This window comes from Macrobrachium nipponense, chromosome 8 (genome assembly GCF_015104395.2).
Source record: "Macrobrachium nipponense isolate FS-2020 chromosome 8, ASM1510439v2, whole genome shotgun sequence".
NCBI lineage: Eukaryota > Metazoa > Arthropoda > Malacostraca > Decapoda > Palaemonidae > Macrobrachium > Macrobrachium nipponense.
The window spans coordinates 34,400,792-34,420,791 of NC_087203.1; the positions used below are offsets into that span (position 1 = coordinate 34,400,792).

At 35.2% G+C, this 20,000-nt stretch overlaps 1 protein-coding gene across 7 annotated transcripts in view; it reads right to left on the bottom strand.

Moving 5' to 3' along the window:
- LOC135222669 (galanin receptor 2a-like) overlaps nt 1–20,000 on the bottom strand; it is a 711,404-nt gene that overhangs the window by 106,044 nt on the left and 585,360 nt on the right. The gene's annotated exons all lie outside the window — the stretch shown is intronic.

Consider the following 20,000-nt stretch of genomic DNA (forward strand, 5'->3'; position numbering starts at 1 on the left):
CTTCCAGAGAGTGAAAGCAACTCTCTCAAAAGCGGCAAGAATTCAGTCACAATGAATTCAGGAAAGATCCCCCATCCATCATTCAGTATTATTTCTCTTATGATGAATTGATAATTATCCTGGAATACGAATCAGGAAAAAAGTATTTTCGTACCTACAAAATATTACATAGGGAATTGGAATATAGAATTTAGGCCAAAAGTCAAGCGCTGGAACCAATGAGGTCATTCATCGCTGAAAGTTGACGGCAAGAAGGTCTGAAAGGTGTAACAGGAGGAAAACCTAGCAGTTGCAGTGTGAAACAATTGTTAGAGGGGGTGGAAAGTCAGATGGCAGAAAAAGAATATGAACGGAGGTATAGTAAAAGGAATGAAATAGGTTGCAGCTAAGGACTGAAGGGACGCTGCAAAGAACATTAATTAATGCCTACAGTGCACCACGTGAGAAGCAATGACGGCACTATCCTCCTTTACGGAGTATTATGTTCTGGGGAGGAATCAAGACAGTCCAATCAAAATAACAGACTGATTTAAGGCTTCAATAATAATAATAATAATAATAATAATAATAATAATAATAATAATTGAAAAAGAAACACACAAAATTACTGTGTATAACGTATGTACTTATAAGTATTTACATTTTTATTTTACTCAACACTCGAGTGTTGAGTGAAATAAACTGTAAATACTTATAAGTAAATACGTTATATACAGTAATTTTGTGGGTTTCTTTTTCAATCTTCAGAAAAAAAATAGGAAAGTTTTTGTTTGAATAATAATAATAATAATAATAATAATAATAATAATAATAATAATAATAATAATAATAATAATAATCTGCAGTGATTAGAATACCTGCCTCACCCACTTGTGAGCCGAATTCGATTTCCAGACAAGGCAGAAGGATTTGGGTAGGTTTCATTATACGACTCCGGACCGCTAACAACCTATTTAAAGAATTGTGTATCTTGGAGATTGTTAACTGTGGTGGGTCGCAGCCGAGTTGGAGAAGAAGACGAGGCAAGCAACTCCATCACAAAGGTGTTAGGTCTTACTGTTACTCGGAATGTTAACAATTCTTGGACGCGATTCCCACTCTAAGGGAAAAGGGTGCTTAGGTGAAAGAAATATAATAATAATAATAATAATAATAATAATAATAATAATAATAATAATAATAATAATAATATAATAATATAATTTGTTAACTCTATATAAAATCAATTCCACTGATGCTGCCATCCTCTTTAACAAAACATGTTTGAGAGAAAGTCTCCTACCTTCATGTAATAATAATAATAATAATAATAATAATAATAATAATAATAATATTAAAAGGAATAACAAGAGAAGGTTTAAGAAAATACCCGTACTTCTTAAAAACCATTCGAGTAAACTATCAGGATTAGGATTATCAAATCATGCGAAAAAAATAAAATAAAAAAATAAATAAATAGAATAAAAAATAATTATAATACTGTTCAGGTCACTGAACTGAACTTAACAAGAACAAATCTCGTAACCTCAAGGTCTTGCAAAAACCGAACCAAAGCATCACTGGTTTCAAATGCTCCATCCTCATTGTCACCTCCATAACTCAAAGAAAGACTCACTAAAAAAAATTCAATGCGAAATTTTCATCAGAGAGCGTTTGGCACCGAAGGGAATTATCTCAGGATTATATCCGAGAAGCTGATTTAATAACCGAATGAAAGGAATCTTGGCTGACGCTAGTTTAAAGTACTGAATCAAACATTAAGTCAATTAGAGGGTTCTTTGCGCTGCAGCAGAAATGAATTATCAAGTGTGTCAGTCCGTCGTGATCAAGGAATTTTATTTCTGGTGAGAGAGAAAAAAGAAGAGAAATAAAGTGATGATTAAAAAGTAAGGCGAAGAAAAGAATGAGAGTACGATTAAGAATGGACCATGGACAAAAATAATTCAAAAAATAAATCCGCCAAGTCATAAAAAGATAATAGAGGCGAAGGAGATAAGTCGAAGAAGATCGGACGAATAAGAAAAAAGAAAAAAAGAAAAAATAGAAGAAATAAGAGGCAATAAGAGGCGTTTATCTTTCGTCCCAGGAGATGAGAGATTCCGTCCATAAAAATCTGGGGGAAAAAAAAGGGGAAGATAATGTACTATAAATGAAAAGAGATTTCTTCCCAAAGAAAAACTTTGGTAAAGATAATAAGCTCTTGACACCCACACAAAAAAAAAAAAATGTCTATTGTCGTTTCTCTACGAGGATACAGTTCGAATTATAGTCGGCGTAGAAGCTGTTATCAATTATAGGAGCATACCCCTTGGGTGTACATTATTCCCTTGTTATAGTGAATTCGGTATTAAACGTTTTTTGTGGTTAACATTTAAGAATTTACAAAGTCACGCCTGCATAAGAGACAAAATTTCGAAAACACAGACACACGCACATATATATCAATGTTATAAAATCCACGTAAGAAGGTGAGTGAGAAACGGTACTTGAAATTGGTACTTTGGTAGTTTACTGTACATTTTCAAGTTCACACTGAGTGCAAAATTGGTTTACAGAGCTTTATATACAAAACTGAGTAATGGTTGGCGGGATTACAGTTTCTTGATTCGGGCAGCATGTTCTCCAAACAGAGAGGACAGGGAAAGAGGATCAAGGGTGGAGGTAAAAATTCCTGGTACGCGTGGCTTCAATGAGCACAGTTGCCAGAAGATTTCTTTTCTGATAGTCGTTGGCCTTGCAAATTATAGATGACTTATCCCAGTTAATGACATGGCCTGTCTTAAGCCAATGATTTGAAGTGCCAATGCTTGTTAGGCTGCTGCTTGAAAGGGCATACTTGTGTTGGGAACATTCTCTCTCTCTCTCTCTCTCTCTCTCTCTCTCTCTCTCTCTCTCTCTCTCTCTCTCCTTTTTTGTTTTTGTTTTTGTTTTTTAGTCCTTTTGATGTTTGGCCAATATAAATCTTATTACATATATACATACATGTATATGAATCATAGTGATGTGATAAAAACTCATTATATATATATATATATATCTATATATATATATATATATATATATATAATATTATATATTATATAAATTAATAACGGTGTTTAATTGATAGGCTATCATTTACAAGGCGGTAAGTAAAGTCTAAGTCTTCCACCTACAGTCGACGCAGCTGTAAAATGGGAAGCAAGGTAATATATATATATTTAATTTATATATATTATATATATATATATAAATATAATATATATACATATGCATATAATAATATATATAAAGTATATATATATATATATATATATATATCTATATATACTATATATATTAATATACACAACATATATGTATATATATATATATCCTATATATATATATATATAATATATAATATATATTATATATATATACATATGCATATAATTAATATATATAAGTATATATATATATATATATATATATATATTATACACAAATATATGTATATATATATATATATATATATATATATCTATAATATATATGATTATATTGCTACTTTCAAAATGCATGTTTTCCCCTCTTTGAAATGTCTTGTAGATGTTATAACATTTCTTCAGATTCCTAGATAGCTTAGAATAGGATGTTTTTAAAATGTGTTGTTCAAGATTTCGCATTAACGTCTTGTAAAAGAATATATATCTAATGTAAAGAGAGAGATCCTTGTCTTTTCAAAGCTGCAAATGTTTAACTTTGTTTATGTCAGCACTTTAAAATTAGAGTCTGCGAGATCCTTTGCTTCCCTGCTCTGTTCAGCGCGTTTGATAGCGAGCTCGTTGTCATAAAAAAAAACATGTCAATCTTAATTATCGTTTACCTCCGTTCAATCGGGGTACGTATCTGTTGAGCAATCTTGTCTTGTACGTGTATGTATTTGCCGAGTCCCACGTGGATATTGCACTTTTTTTCCACTGTAAGATTGCGTCAGATTTCAGAACTTTCGAGAGGCTTTCGGTGCCTAGAACGTTTTGAGACATCTGCCTAGCCCGAATTTCCGCAAGGAAGAGTATTCATTCGATCTAAGACCTCGAGGCAGTTAGATCTCCCTCTCTCTCTCTCGCTCTCTCTCTCTCACTCGACATCGAGATTAAATTAACGCAACGTAAATTTGGTCACTCATATGTGAGAATTTGTATTTATTTGATATTTCTTAGAATTTATTTAGTTTATTTAATTTCTTTTGTGGAATGCTGAACAAACATTTCGTAACGGCGCCTTGTTTTTTTGTGAAAGTGTAATTTACAAGAGAAGAAAAGAAGTTGGTATACCAAAAAGGATAAAGTGTGTTATATTTTTATTAGTTGCAACTAATAAATTGTTAGGAACAGTGAATAACTAATAATGGATAGGGATGTGTGTTTAATTAATAATTGATAGGAACTGTTGTCTGTTACGAAGGTTGGTAAAAAACTGTTGGTTAGTGTTTTTGAATGAAAAAGATTTACACTTTTACACATTACTGATATTTTTTGTGTTTGTGTCTGTTCCATTGTTGTGCACTTATCATTTTCTTATTGAAGTGTGTCTTTTTGGTTTTTATATTTTCATTTACATTCACAATTTAATTGACTTAGTTATTTTCACTGCTTTATCATTGCACATTTAATTAAATTTAACACTTGTGAATTGATTTGCATTTACTTAGAATTCTTTTCAAGTTTTATTGTTTAGCACTTGTGAATTAATTTCAAATTTTCAGTTATTGCCTAACACTTTTGAATTTTGATTGAATTAATTTTCATGAATTTTGTGATAAATTAATTTTGATTTAATTTTACTTAATTTGATTCAAGAATTAATTAAACTTTACTTTGTTTTCAAGTAACAGTAATTTTCCCTCCCTGATATTGTGAATTTCACTTATAAAATTTTGAATTTAATAATAAATTTTTGTATTTAAAAATTTATATAAGTGTTTTCTTTATCTTACACCAGTATAAATATATATAATTATAATTATATTCATGTTAGGTGAAACATAGAGTGGTAATTGATTTGCTTTCCTTCAATTTAATTGAAGTGACCTAGAACCAGGGAAGTACTTAGACTTCTGAAATCAGGGAAATACTTAGAGTTTTGAAAGTTGTTGATGGAGTGATGCCCTTTGATTAATTTAATTACTTACAAGATTACCTCACACCTGTTTTGATGAACTTAGTCTGATTTTCTGCAATACTGGTAAGTGTTAAGGGATCACTGTTGCCTTTAGTGTATTCAGTCGTTTAAATGTGTTATGAGGGTTCAGGTGTTTGGCTTTTGGTGAGGTAATATTTGATGCATGGTAACCAGATACTTGGCACTTCGTAACATTATTTAATGGTGCCCAGAGACCCGGGAAAGCAGATTTCATTATCACTCTAGAATATATGGTGGTGTTAGGAATATATTTTGTTAGGAGAGTGACCATATAGTTTTTTGTTTTGCATTTATTGTATTGAATTGTAAATTGATAACTTAGAGGAAAATGGCTCAGTTCAATGTTCAGGAATTTTTAGCAGCTCCTTCCGTCCAAGTTCTGTCTGAAACCACTCTGTCTAGAGCACAGTGGAGCGCTTTAGCAGAGGCATGTGGTGGTTGTGTCTACTAGTATGGTAAAGGCACAAATAAGATGTATTGCTATGGAATCATTGATAAACTCTGGTAGAATAACTGATGAAGATGAGTTAGAATTGGCTCAAGAGTTGTTGAATGTAGCACGTGCTGATCTCATAAATAAGCAAGCAGAAAGAAAGAGAAAAGTGATGCAGAGTTAGAGCTTAGACGCATTGAAGCAGAAGAGAATTTGAATTAAGCTAAAAATGCTTGCTGAAAGAGAGAGAATGCAAGCTGAAAGAGAGAGAATGCAAGCTGAAAGAGAAAGAAGAGACAGGGAAAAACAAGAAAGAAGAGAGCAAGAGAAGAAGAAAAAGCAGCAGAAGAGGAAGAGAAAGAATAAAGAGGAAAGAGAAATCGCAAGACATGAAAGGGAAATGGAATTAATAAGAGCTAGATCCACATTACCTGTAACACCGTCTAACCCTAACAAGGTAATCAAGACCCTGTATTTGATGTAGTGAGAGTACAGAAGTTAATCCCTAAGTTTACTGAAGAAGCTCCAGATGAGTTTTTTGATCACTTTTGAGAAAGTGGCTTCAGGTATGGGATGGCCAGAGGATAAATGGTCAGTTTGCTACAAAGTGTCTTGATTGGTAAAGGAGAAGTGCTTATCTAGCCTTAACAGCTGATCAGTGTAAAGACTACAAAGTACTTAAACACAAGTGTGCTACAAGTTTACCAGATGACCCAGAGTACTACAATGAGAGATTCAGAAATTTAAGAAAAGAGATGAGAAGGGAACCTTCTTAGATTATGCTTACAAAGTGAGAAGGTGTTTCAAACGTGGGTGAAAGCTGCTAAAGTTAAAAACTTTTGATGAGTTAGAAGATTGTTACTTGTTCTTGAACAGTATCTTAAGGGAATTCCTGAACATATAAGAGCTTATTTAAGAGAGAGAGAAGTGAAGAAACTTGACAAAGCCGCTACACTTAGTGAAGATTACAATATAATCAGTAGCAAACGTAATTACAATGTCAAGTACCAGAGTCAACAACGCCCAGGTTTTAAGTCTTATCCAAATAACAGGAACAAATTTAATGGGAAACCTTCAAGTGATACTACTAAGAGTACACAAGGTAATACAGCTCAGCAAATTAATGTGATCCTTCATACCAGTCTTTCAAGACAGTTACAGAAACCTAATGTTGTCTGTTTCAAGTGTGGAAGAGTAGGACACTACAGTCAAGATTGTTACCGGAATCAAACAGCAGTCAAAACCAGTTAGTCAAGATTGTGAAACAAACTACGAAGAGCAGTGTGAAAAGAAAGAATCAGACTCCAGGAGAAGAATGAAACTAAACAAGCTGAATGTTTAGCAACCAGTGGAAATGTTACCTCAAGCAGTGAGTGGTTAAGCAGTGTGGAGGCTTTTAAGCCATATATCTATGAGGGTATGCTGTCAACTCAAGAAGGAAGTATGCAGGTACCAGTCAAGATATTACGTGATACGGGAGTAACCATAGTGTGGTAGTACGTGGTTCTCACCCTCAGTTGGAGAAGAGTCTACAGGAGATTCAGTTATTTTGAAGGGTATAGGAGGAGAGGAAGTAACTCCTATATGCCGCTTACACCTGTCATGTGAATTGGTGACGGGAATGTTGATTTTGCTGTAAAGGACTCACTGGCTGTGGAAGGTATACATGTTCTGTTGGGGAATGAAAGTTGGTGGTGTGCCATTTATTCCTTGTCCTGTAGTGAAGACAAAACCATTGAGGATTAGTCCTACAGAAGAGTTGGAGAAGAATAACCCCCCACCTGTTTCCTAGTTGTGTAAACTACCAGAAGTATGAAGAGACTACGACTGTAAGTGAAGAAACTGAGGATTTACACACCCAAGAAGGATCAAGTGAAGGATCTTGTGCTTCAGAAGAATTATTGCCAGGGAAGTGAAGTTTCCCATAGTGCTGACCAAGAAGAGATTTCCCAAGAAGATGAAGAAGACGACGACGAAGAAGAAGAACCTGATGTTCCTGAAGAGACTCCGAGTAGTCAAAGGTGCTGAAGACAGTAGTGAAACTACAGTAGCTGAGTTAGCAGATATTGAGAATTCAACCCTTGAAGTTGGTCAAGTGACAAGAGAGAAGCTGATGGACTTGCAGTGATGACTGCAGAAGAAGGATGCAATCGTTAACTGATTTGTTCTTCAGAGTTGTTGATCGAGAAGAGAGCAACAAACTCCTACCTGTTACTATCTGAAGGAAGGTTTGCTGATGAGGAAGTATAGACCTACAGATATACCAGGAGATGCTGTATGGGGCGAATATCATCAAATTTTGATTCCATATCCATTGAGAAAGCAAGTGGTTGCAGTAGCTCATGAGTCTGGACATATGGGAATCAGGGAAGACTGTGGAGAAGATCATGAAATATTTTTTCTGGCCTGGACTTCACAGAGATGTTAGCAGGTTCTGTCGTGAGTGTCATACCTGCCAGATAGCTGGAAAACCGAATGAAACCATCAAGAAGCCCCCCTACAACCTATAGAAGTTAGAGGAGAACCCTTTAGCGAAAGTGATTATTGATATGGTTGGACCATTGCCGAAGACAAAGAAAGGAAATGAGTATTTGTTGACATTAATGTGTCCAGTGACAAGGTATCCAGAAGCAATCCCTGTTAGAACATATCTGCCAAGATAGTTGCTGAGAAACTTGTGGAGTTTTTTTCTCAAAGTTGGAATACCAGAAATAGTACAAAGTGACGAGGAACAAACTTTACTTCAAAGTTATTCCAGGATGGTGATGAATTTGTTAGGAGTGAAACAACAGTTTATCCATGCCTATCATCCAGAAACTCAAGGTGCCTTGGAAAGGTTCCACCAGACATTGAAAAGTATGCTGACAAAGTATTGTTCTGAGTCAGGTAGAGGAATGGGATGTTGGTTACCATTAATGTTGTTGAAGTTAGGAATGCTTATCAGAAAGTATGGGATGTTTCACCTAATGAGATGATTTTGGAAGAGAATTAGAGGACCGTTGAAGATTCTTGCAGAAAATTGGGTAATGAAAAATCAAGAGGAAAGCCAAGCAGAGTATGTGAGAACTTAAGGAAGAGTTGAAAGAGATTAGAAAATTCTCTTTAGAAAACTTGAAAAAATTAGTCAAGAAAAAGAAAATGAAAAGGAAGATTTGATGCTAAGAACTAAGCTAAGAAGTTTTAGTGTTTGGTCAACAAGTGTTAGTGTTCTTACCTGTCAAGAGATTTCCCCTCACTAATAAATTTCAAGGTCCTTACAAGATAATTCAGAAGTTAAGTGATAGAACTTATGTGATTGAAACACCAGAAAGAAGAAGAAGCAAAGGAAGATACATGTGAACCTCTTGAAACCTATTCTCAGAAACTAAAACTGAAACTGTGTCAGTAACCCAGACTTTATCTACGAAGACGATGATGGCTACGAATTGGGAGCTGCAAGCAAGATGAATAATTCTTCAATTTTGGAAAATTTGGAGGATAAACTGAAACATCTGAGTGTTGAACAAGGTGAAGACTTAAATGACGTAATTAGAAGTTTTCCAGAAATTTTTTCAGATGTGCCTAGACGTACTGATCTGACCAAGCATGAAATCAAGATTCAAGAAGATGGAAAACCTTTCAAGCAAAGAGCCTATCGCTTATCACCGTATCATCGAGATGTTTTGAAGAAAGAAGTTGAGTATTTGCTGCAACATTGGATTAGCAGAACCCAGTTCAAGTCACTTCAGTTCTCCATGTGTGTTAGTGAGAAACCAGATGGTTCATTTAGGATGTGTACTGATTATAGGAAGCTGAATTCTATCAGTGGTGGCTGATAATTATCCTTTGCCTCTTATAGATCAGTTACTTGATATATTGGGCAAGCCAAGTTTGTTTCCAAGATAGACTTGTTGAAAGGATATTATCAAATTCCCATTAGATGAGAATGCGAAGCTGCTGTCAGCTTTTATTACTCCTTTTGGACTATATCAGTATACTGTTCTGCCGTTTGGTCTGATGAATGCACCCGCAACATTTCAACGAGTGATGATCAACTGTTAGGATCAATAGAAGGAGTAGGTGTATACCTAGATGACATCGTGATTTACTCTACAACGTGGGAAGAACATCTGAAGATTCTGAAGAAAGTTTTCAAGAAACTACAGGAAGCAGGATTAACAATCAACCTAGAGAAGAGTGAGTTTGGAAAGGCACTGTACAGTATCTTGGGTTTGAAGTTGGGAAACAGGCCTTCTTGCTCCAGTAAATGCTAATGTAGAAGGTATCCGTAAGGCTACCCCACTACTACCAGGAAACAGCTACAGAGATTTTTGGGGATGGCCTGGTTTCTATCGTCGTTTTTGCCCAAATTTCTCAGCCGTAGTAGCGCCCTGTTGACAGACTTGACTAGTCCCAAAGAACTAAGTTTATTTGGACTCCAGAGTGTCAGAATCCTTTGAGAAGGTAAAAGCCATTTTAACTTCAAGACCAGTACTTCAAGCTCCAGACTTCGACAAGAAATTTGTGATACAAGTTGATGCGTCGACTGTGGTGTTGGAGCTATTCTACTTCAAGAAGATAAAAATAATATCTACCATCCTGTATGCTTCATGTCTACAAAATTGAAAAAACATCAGAAAGTAATACTCGACAATTGAGGAAGGAAACTTTAGCCTTAATCACCGCATTGAAAAAATTTGAAGTGTATGTGAATAGACCTAGGAATGAAGAAATTGTAGTGTTTTCTGATCACAATCCACTGTCATTTATCCAGAAAATGAAAAACCATAATCAAAGACTGACCAGGTGGTCTTTGTGCCTGCAACAGTATAACTTAAGAGTGCAGCACATTAGTGGCAAAAACAATGTAGTTGCTGATTATTTATCTCGTTGCGAATCGTTTTGGATTCAACACCGTGATAAAAAATCTTCTGGGGGAGGTATATTATATATTGCTACTTTCAAAATGCATGTTTTCCCCTCTTTGAAATGTCTTGTAGATTGTATAACATTTCTTCTTCCAGATTCCTAGATAGCTTAGAATAGGATGTTTTAAAAATGTGTGTTCAGATTTCGCATTAACGTCTTGTAAAGAATATATATTCTAATGTAAAGAGAGAGATCCTTGTCTTTTCAAAGCTGCAAATGTTTAACTTTTATTGTCAGCACTTTAAAATTAGAGTCTGCGAGATCCTTTGCTTCCCTGCTCTGTCAGCGCGTTTGATAGCGAGCTCGTTGTCATCAAAAATATGTCAATCTTAATTATCGTTTACCCTCCGTTTCAATCGGGTACGTATCTGTTGAGCAATCTTGTCTTGTACGTGTATGTATTTGCCGAGTCCCACGTGGATATTGCACTTTTTTTATGTAAGATTGCGTCAGATTTCAGAACTTTCGAGAAGCTTTCGTGCCTAGAACGTTTTGAGACATCTGCCTAGCCCAATTTCCGCAAGGAAGAGTATTCATTCGATCTTAAGACCTCGAGGCAGTTAGATCTCCCTCTCTCTCTCGCTCTCTCTCTCTCACTCGACATCGAGATTAAATTAACGCAACGTAAATTTGGTCACTCATATTGTGAGAATTGTATATTTGATATTTCTTAGAATTTATTTAGTTTATTTAATTTCTTTTGTGGAATCTGAACAAACATTTCGTAACGGCGCCTTGTTTTTTGTGAAAGTGTAATTTACAAGAGAAGAAAAGAAGTTGGTATACCAAAAAAGGTAAAGTGTGTTATATTTTTATTAGTTGCAACTAATAATTGTTAGGAACAGTGAATAACTAATAATGGATAGGGAGTGTGTTTAATTAATAATTGATAGGAACTGTTGTCTGTTACGAAGGTTGGTAAAAACTGTTGGTTAGTGTTTTTGAATGAAAAAGATTTACACTTTTACACATTACTGATATTTTTTGTTTTGTGTCTGTTCCATTGTTTGTGCACTTATTCATTTTCTTATTGAAGTGTGTCTTTTTGGTTTTATATTTTCATTTACATTCACAATTTAATTGACTTAGTTATTTTCACTGCTTTATCATTGCACATTTAATTAAATTTAACACTTGTGAATTGATTTGCATTTACTTAGAATTCTTTTCAAGTTTTATTGTTTAGCACTTGTAAATTAATTTCAAATTTTCAATTATTGCCTAACACTTTTGAATTTTGATTGAATTAATTTTCTTGAATTTTGTGATAAATTAATTTTGATTTAATTTTACTTAATTTGATTCAAGAATTAATTAAACTTTACTTTGTTTTCAAGTAACAGTAATTTTCCCTGATATTGTGAATTTCACTTATAAATTTTGAATTAATAATAAATTTTTGTATTTAAAATTTATATAAGTGTTTTCTTTATCTTACACCAGTATAATATATAATAATTAATTATATTAATGTTAGGTAGAAACATAGAGTGGTAATTGAGTTTGCTTTTCCTTCAATTTAATTGTTCAGTGACCTAGAACCAGGGAAGTACCTTAGACTTCTGAAATCAGGGAATACTTAGAGTTTGAAAGTTGTTGATGGAGTGATGCCCTTTGATTAATTTAATTACTTACAAGATTACCTCACACCTGTTTTGATGAACTTAGTCTGATTTCTGCAATACTGGTAAGTGTTAAGGGATCACTGTTGCCTTTAGTGTATTCAGTCCGTTTAAATGTGTTATGAGGGTTCAGGTGTTTGGCTTTTGGTGAGGTAATATTTGATGCATGGTAACCAGATACTTGGCACTTCGTAACATTATTTTATATATATATATATATATATATATATATATATTATATATATATATATATATATATACACACACACACATATGCATATAATTAATATATATATATATATATATATATATATATATATATATATATATATATATATATATATATTATATATATATATATATATATATAGCAAAGAGTCCAGCATCCGAGAAAAGAAGAAGTTTAATAAGTAATTAAACGCCCAATTTATGCATCTGTTCCCTTCGGACAGCCATTATATTCATACTAGGGTTCTACATATGGGCTCTATTGATGCTCTACATAAAAGAATCTATAATTCTGTGAAAAAAAAAAAAAAAAAGACTCAGCCCAAACATTTTAGAACGATTGCCTTCCTTTCTAGCAAGTTCCTGGCACAAATTGCTAATTAACGATAATTAGTTCATATGCAAAAGACTATCCCGAGAGGACGTCAACGCAGTTTCAGTCCGATACTTTCGATGCAAATGACTCGGTTAGTTTGCTTACTCTTTCCCAGCCTCCAATGTAAAGAAAAAAAACAAACAAAAAACAAAAACAGCTTTAAATGTGCAAAGAAAACGGTAATTGCGATCTACATTCTGGTGTATTTGGGACGTTCACTTCTGATTATGCAACAGAATTCAATAAATGTTGTTTACCATACGCGCCCTCACTCCACACTAATATATATTATAATATAATATAATATAATATATAGATAATATGAATTATTTATATATATATAATACCTATATATATATATATGAAATCAAATTTTTATCCACATCACCGTAGAAGCATCAAGCTACAAATGTCCTTTGATATCCAGTCGCTCTCTCGGAATTGATATATTTTCATATATGTTAGCCCAAGGGGAATTTGTTAGTGATAATAATTTCGTCCTCTCGTGGGTTCGAACCAGAGCCCAACGGACAGGGGAGAAATCAGGACTTCAGTGACGATACACAATTACACACACACACATGTACATATATATATATATATATATATATATATATATATATATATATATATATATATATATATATATATATATATATATAATTTAATGTTGCATTCACTTCTTTTTAATCATACAGTTAAAAAAATATAAATATTTTCCAACAAGATTTTTTTACAGTTTTATCCTCTTTTATTTTGGCTGTTTTTGGTTTCAAAATTCATATTAGTACTTCTGCACCTGCCAAGATTCGAACCATGATCTGGTTTAGAAACAGCGGTAGCTAGTGATTGTAGCCCGGTGGTTAATCCCGTTTGTGGTGTTTCCTAAACCAGACAATAGTTCAAATACTGATGCAGAATAACTTATCAATTATAATTCCAAAGTTATGGTGAATTTCATATTCAAAGATATTATTTTGTATACATTAAAAACCACACTCTTATGTGTGTGTGTATGAGAGAGAGAGAGAGAGAGAGAGAGAGAGAGAGAGAGAGAGAGAGAGTGTGGGGGGGGGGGGGGGCACTCTATATAAAAAGAGAAAGGCGCGAACAAAGCTCCTATTCATGCTTAAATTATGGAAAGCCAAGCAGGAAGAATCTGAAGGCTGGATGATTAAAAAAAACATGCTCATAACTTGAACTCCAAGGACGTTTTCCAGAGAGGTCATAACTGACTTCAATAGAACAAACAAAAGCATTCATATTCGTAGAATAATGGAATCGGTTGAAAGGAAAATCTAGACAAATACATGCATAGACGCGGTACATACATACATATTATATATATATATAATTATATATATATATATAGATATATATATATATATATATATATATATATATATATATATATATATATATATATATATATATATATATATATATGTATGTATGTACCGCGTCTATGCATGTATTGTCTAGATTTTCTACGAAATATGAATGCTTTTTGTTTGTTCTATTTGAAGTCGGCTATGACCTCTCTGGAAAACGTCCTTGGAGTTCAAGTAATGAGAGAGTTTTTTATATATCTGACACACTGTATATATTTATATATATCTGACTCACATCAGGATCGAACGGAAAGACCCAGGTCTTTCCGTTGAAAGACAAGGCCACACGAGTCACAAGAGAAGTTGGAACCAGAGTACCACTAAGGAAGACCTGGGTTCGATCTTGATGCGAGTCGGAAATTTATTTCTGTCCCACGCGTAACTGTGTGTTGACTATTTCTATATATATACACATATATATATATATATATATATATATATATAATGTGGATATATATATATATATATATATATATATATATATATATATATATATATCTCATATATATAGTATATATATATAATCTACTGGTCATAATTTACCATATACTACATAAGTAATTGTAATAACCTCAATAAATCTAAAAAAAACTCTTCGAACTGTGTGTTGACCATTTCTATATATATATTATATATATATATATATATATATATAGTATATATATATATATATATATATATTATATATATATAGAAATCTACTGGTCATAATTTACCATACTATAAATAAAGTAATTGTAATAACCTTAATATCCTCTAAACTCCTCGAATTCTGACATTCTGGATGCGGGGTCGAATCCAGCTATGAACTATAGAGTACACAAAGATACTGAACTCGAATTTTTCCCATAAGAGCCTACTACTACCCCGTCATCATGGATGAAGCAGTGACGTTGCACGAAACGTCAGGACCTACGTCACGAAAGTAAAAACCATGCATTCAAGATGAGCTCTTTATAGCATGCATTCCCGATTTTCCCTTTATCATACGAATTCAAAATTTTCTCTTTATACACAAAAATAAAAGTTTGGCTACATAAGCCGCAGCCAAAATATACCTTCAGACCACAGTATGTCAACAAATGGCGCTATTCGTCAATCATTTTGCAAATAGTGTTCCCATTGGTTGGGATTTATGACGTCATGGTTTATAATTTTGGTTACAGCCGCCAGTTGTCTCTACTGGCGCCGTGGTGCGTTTCATATGGCTTACTTGAGTATCTTTGTGTACCCTATATTATTTTGTTTATATGGTGTTTTTACATTGCATGGAACCAGCAACGGGACCAACGGCTTTACGTGACTTCCGAACCACGTCGAGACTAAACTTCTATCACCAGAAATACACATTTCTCACCCCTCAATGGATTGCCCGAGCAAACTCGCTGCCACCGAGGTGGCACGCCAAGACAAACCGACCACGCCTTTACGTGACTTCCGGAACGTCGGACTAAACTTCTAATCACCAAATACACTTTCTCACCCCTCCAATGGATTGCCCGAGCAAACTACGCTGCCACCGAGGTGGCACGCCAAGACCAAACCGACCACGCCACTGAGGCGCTTTGTGTACTCTGTAGTATCTTTGATATATACTATATACTCTTTTTCACTTTATATAGGTTATGTCTGTGTGTGTATGTATGTATGTATGTATGTATGTATGTATGTATGTATGTACTATATATATATATATATATATGATTATATATATAGTTATATATATATATATATATATATATATATATATATATGTGTGTGTGTGTGGTGTGTGTGCGCGCGCACTCACACCCTTTCTCCTACAAAGGTACAAGTAAAGCAGCTACAACACACACATAAAACACGTGTTATAAATTCAGTACCAACAAAAACTCTACAGCTGACAGGAAAGCAACCCACCAGGATGTGGAATTTCCTCGTCAGGAGAGAGAGAGAGAGAGAGAGAGAGAGAGAGAGGAAGAAGGAGCGAGATAGAGAGAGAAGTCAGCATGCAGTTCGCTCCAGGTGTTTGTGGTGGAAGTGGCCAAGTGGCGTCATCCATCATGGAGATGAGAGACCGTATACGATCCCTTATAAGGAAGTGGATTGGAAACAATGAATTGCGAGCACCACTCCCACATCGGGATAAAGAGAGAGAGAGAGAGAGAGAGAGAGAGAGAGAGAGAGAGTAGTCCTTGTTTGCAAATAGACGGTGTAAGCGGATAATGTTCACTAATCATGGTTTGTTATGGTGGGAAAGTACACACACAATGGCGAATAACAAGGCGTCTTTTTATGCAATTTGGCAAACAAAATCTGTCTCTTGCAGATGTCAGACGCTCGGTATCGAACTGTCATGAATATGAAACACAGATTTCCTCCCTGAAAAGGAGACGTGATGCCGCAAAACTTTTGTGAAAATAGACTGTCCTCCTCGAATTTCCGGTTTATCTGTCTCTTCCACAGATCGAGGTCAAATAACAATAACTCGTTATTGCTTTCAAACTGATTGGCATAGAAAGGGCAGAGGGATATATATGATCCTTGTGTATAAAATAACGATTTTTACAGTCAGCCATAAGCGTTTCTATTTCATACAGACAGGCTGAAAACAGGTCAACAGATAGAATTTGTACGTCCTTACAAATTGGTAGGAAAGGAGAATGCTATATGACTGGTTCTCCTTTGTACAAATCCATGGGCAAAGAGAGGTCGAGGTGATGATTGGCTCCTGGGCACAAATAAGACACCAAGGAAATGCCCCTTCAGTGAATAGTTTTAATTTTTTGAACAAACTGAAACGAAAAATAGTATTCGCGTTCTAACTGATAGGAGAAAAAAGCAATTACTGGTTCGTCATGTTATGCAAATACTCGTAAACCGAACAAGATAGATAGAATATAGAATTTAGGCCAAAAGCCAAGCGCTTGGACCTACGAGGCCATTCGGCGCTGAAACGGAAATTGGCAGTAAATAGGTTTGAAAGGTGTTGCACTTTGAATCAACTGTTAGATGAGGGTGGACAGTAATATGGAAGAGAATATGAACGGAGGTACAATAAAAGAAAGGAAATGGGTTGCAGCCAGAGGCCGAAGGAACGCTGCAAAGAACATTCAGTAATGCCTACAGTGCAGCACATGAGGGGCATTGACGACACTATCCCCACCGGGTGTAAACCAGGACAAGAAAATGCCAAGTTCTAAGGCGATTTTATTTGGACTAACAGAAAAGCCAAAAATTAAAAAAAATAAGCTACAAGACAAGTATAATAAATAAATTAAGAAATTAAGAAATTATTCAGAATCAAAAGGACCTATCTTTGAATGTCTTTGATGCTCATAAAGAGATACAGAGCCATCTCTTATTTGCAACAAATGAATACAGGCATTTCGAGGATTCCAATACGTTTAACGCAGCGATAGATTTCACTCAATTCCCTATTATTCAAGTTGAACTATGGCAACAATGCCTTAATTATTATCAAGTGCTATAGCTAGCCATTTGATGCTAAAGTTCAACAAAATTAATCTTACAGTACACGGCCGGAATCTCTCTCTCCTCTCTCTCTCTCTCTCTCTCTCTCTCTCTCTCTGCTGCACCAAGTTTAAAGTCACTCACCGCATGAGTGATTTTTCACTGGTTGACCGCCAGTAAATTGAAAAATAAAACTTGAACGTAAGTTTGTCTCTTGAAAAATTAGGTTTTACTCACGCGTACACACGTGGGGTCTCAAACACATACTATATATATATATATATATATATAATATATATATATATATATATATATATATATATATATATATATATATATATGCATATAATTCTTGCTACTTCACTGTTGTCAGCTACAAACTGACAGAGGTTTGTACAGAGAGAGAGAGAGAGAGAGAGAGAGAGAGAGAGAGAGAGAGAGAGAAGAGAGAGAGAGAGAGAGAGAGGGAGGGGGGGGGGGGGCGGGGATAAGCGTGCAAACATTGAAGAATTCAAAAGCCTTTCAGCGTTCTTTATTCACCTTATTTAAATCCAGTGTAATTACGAGGGAACTTTTAATTCTCTTTCTTTGTTCGGAGAAGAGAAGAGTGTTTGTGTGGCCTCTGCTCTTCAGGTGATGATGCCTCACTGGGTAAGTTTCCAGGCGGATGAACTGGATGAAAGTTAATACTACATTCCCTGTATTCTCAAATCCAATTATCGTTGCATTATAAGCTTTCTTATCTTCAGGAGAGTTTCGTTAAAATTTCTTAAGACCTTTTGATGCTTCGCTACTTTACTTACTTCCCGTCAGTGAATTTTGACGAAGACTGTTCGATTGTCTGTCCGTTGATGTGACTCAAAAAAGTATGAATGTCTTTTTGCAAACTTGTTTTGGGTTGAAAGGGCGGTGGGCAAGGGGGCCTATACATCCCAAGGAAGTTGTCTGATTTTAAGGACTATAAATATATATATATATTTTTTTTTGGGGGGGGGTAAGGGGATGGGGATAGGGATGGGGAGGGGAAAGAGGGAAGAGGGGGTGGTACCTGCTTTGTCTGTCCGTCCGCCCTCATATCTTAAAAACTACTGAGGCTAGACAGCTGCAAATTGCTATGTTGATCATCCACCCTCCAATCATCAGACATACCAAATTGCAGCCCTCTTGCCTCCTCATTAGTTTTTATTTCACTTAAGGTTAAATTTAGGCATGAACGTACTTCTGGCAGCACTATGCGTACCAATAACATTGGCCACCACCGAACCGTGGCTGAGTTTCATGGGACGCAGCTAAGTTTTACGGCCTGTTGTTGAGGCCACCACCTGACAGAAAGCTCGATTTCTACTTGATTCTTCTCTTTAACGCTTTTAGTAAGAATTTTCCCCTCTATCGGTTAGCCTTCATTATCAACCTTCATTTTAGTGTCAATGGAAGACATTACTAATTAAATACACAGGCTCTCTTCCTTCCGCTTACCTTATTTTTCAATAATAAAAAAAATCTACTTTATTTCCTCCACCTCCTCTTTCAAATTCCTCTGAAAAGCCTCTTGCTTCCTGGTGCTACTTCAGATGACGCTCCTCACAGCTGTATCAATCCTGGAGGAGTCAATTCTCCCACAGGCAATCAACTATTCTCAATTTAGAGTCTGCAAATTGATCGCCCTTAGAAAATCCTTTCTATTTGTCGAAATGACAATTTTAAGAGTTTGTTTGTTTGTATGGTGTTTTTACGTTGCATGGAACCAGTGGTTATTCAGCAACGGGACCAACGGCTTTACGTGACTTCCGAACCACGTCGAGAGTGAACTTCCATCACCAGAAATACACATCTCTCACTCTTCAATGGAATGGCCGAGAATCGAACCATACCAACCACGCCACCGAGGCGCTAAAATGATAATTTTAAGAGCAAACTAGCACTGGGAGATTGCCAATCTTTTGGGAGGGGTGGGGGGGGGGGTTAAATTAAACGCAGTTCGGAATGCGGAAAATCTAATTGACTCAATTCCTCAACGCAGGGTACTTACGATAAGAGTCTTCTATAATGCTGCAGTTATAGTAGTAGTTATCTCGCCTATTACTTTCTTTCGAGATAGAGGGTCTCTTTTCACGGCTAGTCTATAACTATCAATTAAATGAGAAATTTGTGAGGGGGAACTCACACGCCTTCTCTCTCTCATCTCACTTTCAGTTTATGAGAATTTGACGGAGTTCCTAATGCCCATCATATATGAGAATGGAATGCTTCAGGCTTATAAAGCAGTTTTATGAGTTCTCATCCAGGCTCAGGCTCTCTCTCTCTCTCTCTCTCTCTCTCTCTCTCTCTCTCATACTTCTTCCGCCGATGAAATATAATAAGAATAAATTCCTTTTAAATTATGAATGAGACGCCCGGAAGAAGGAACTTATGAAAGAAGTTGA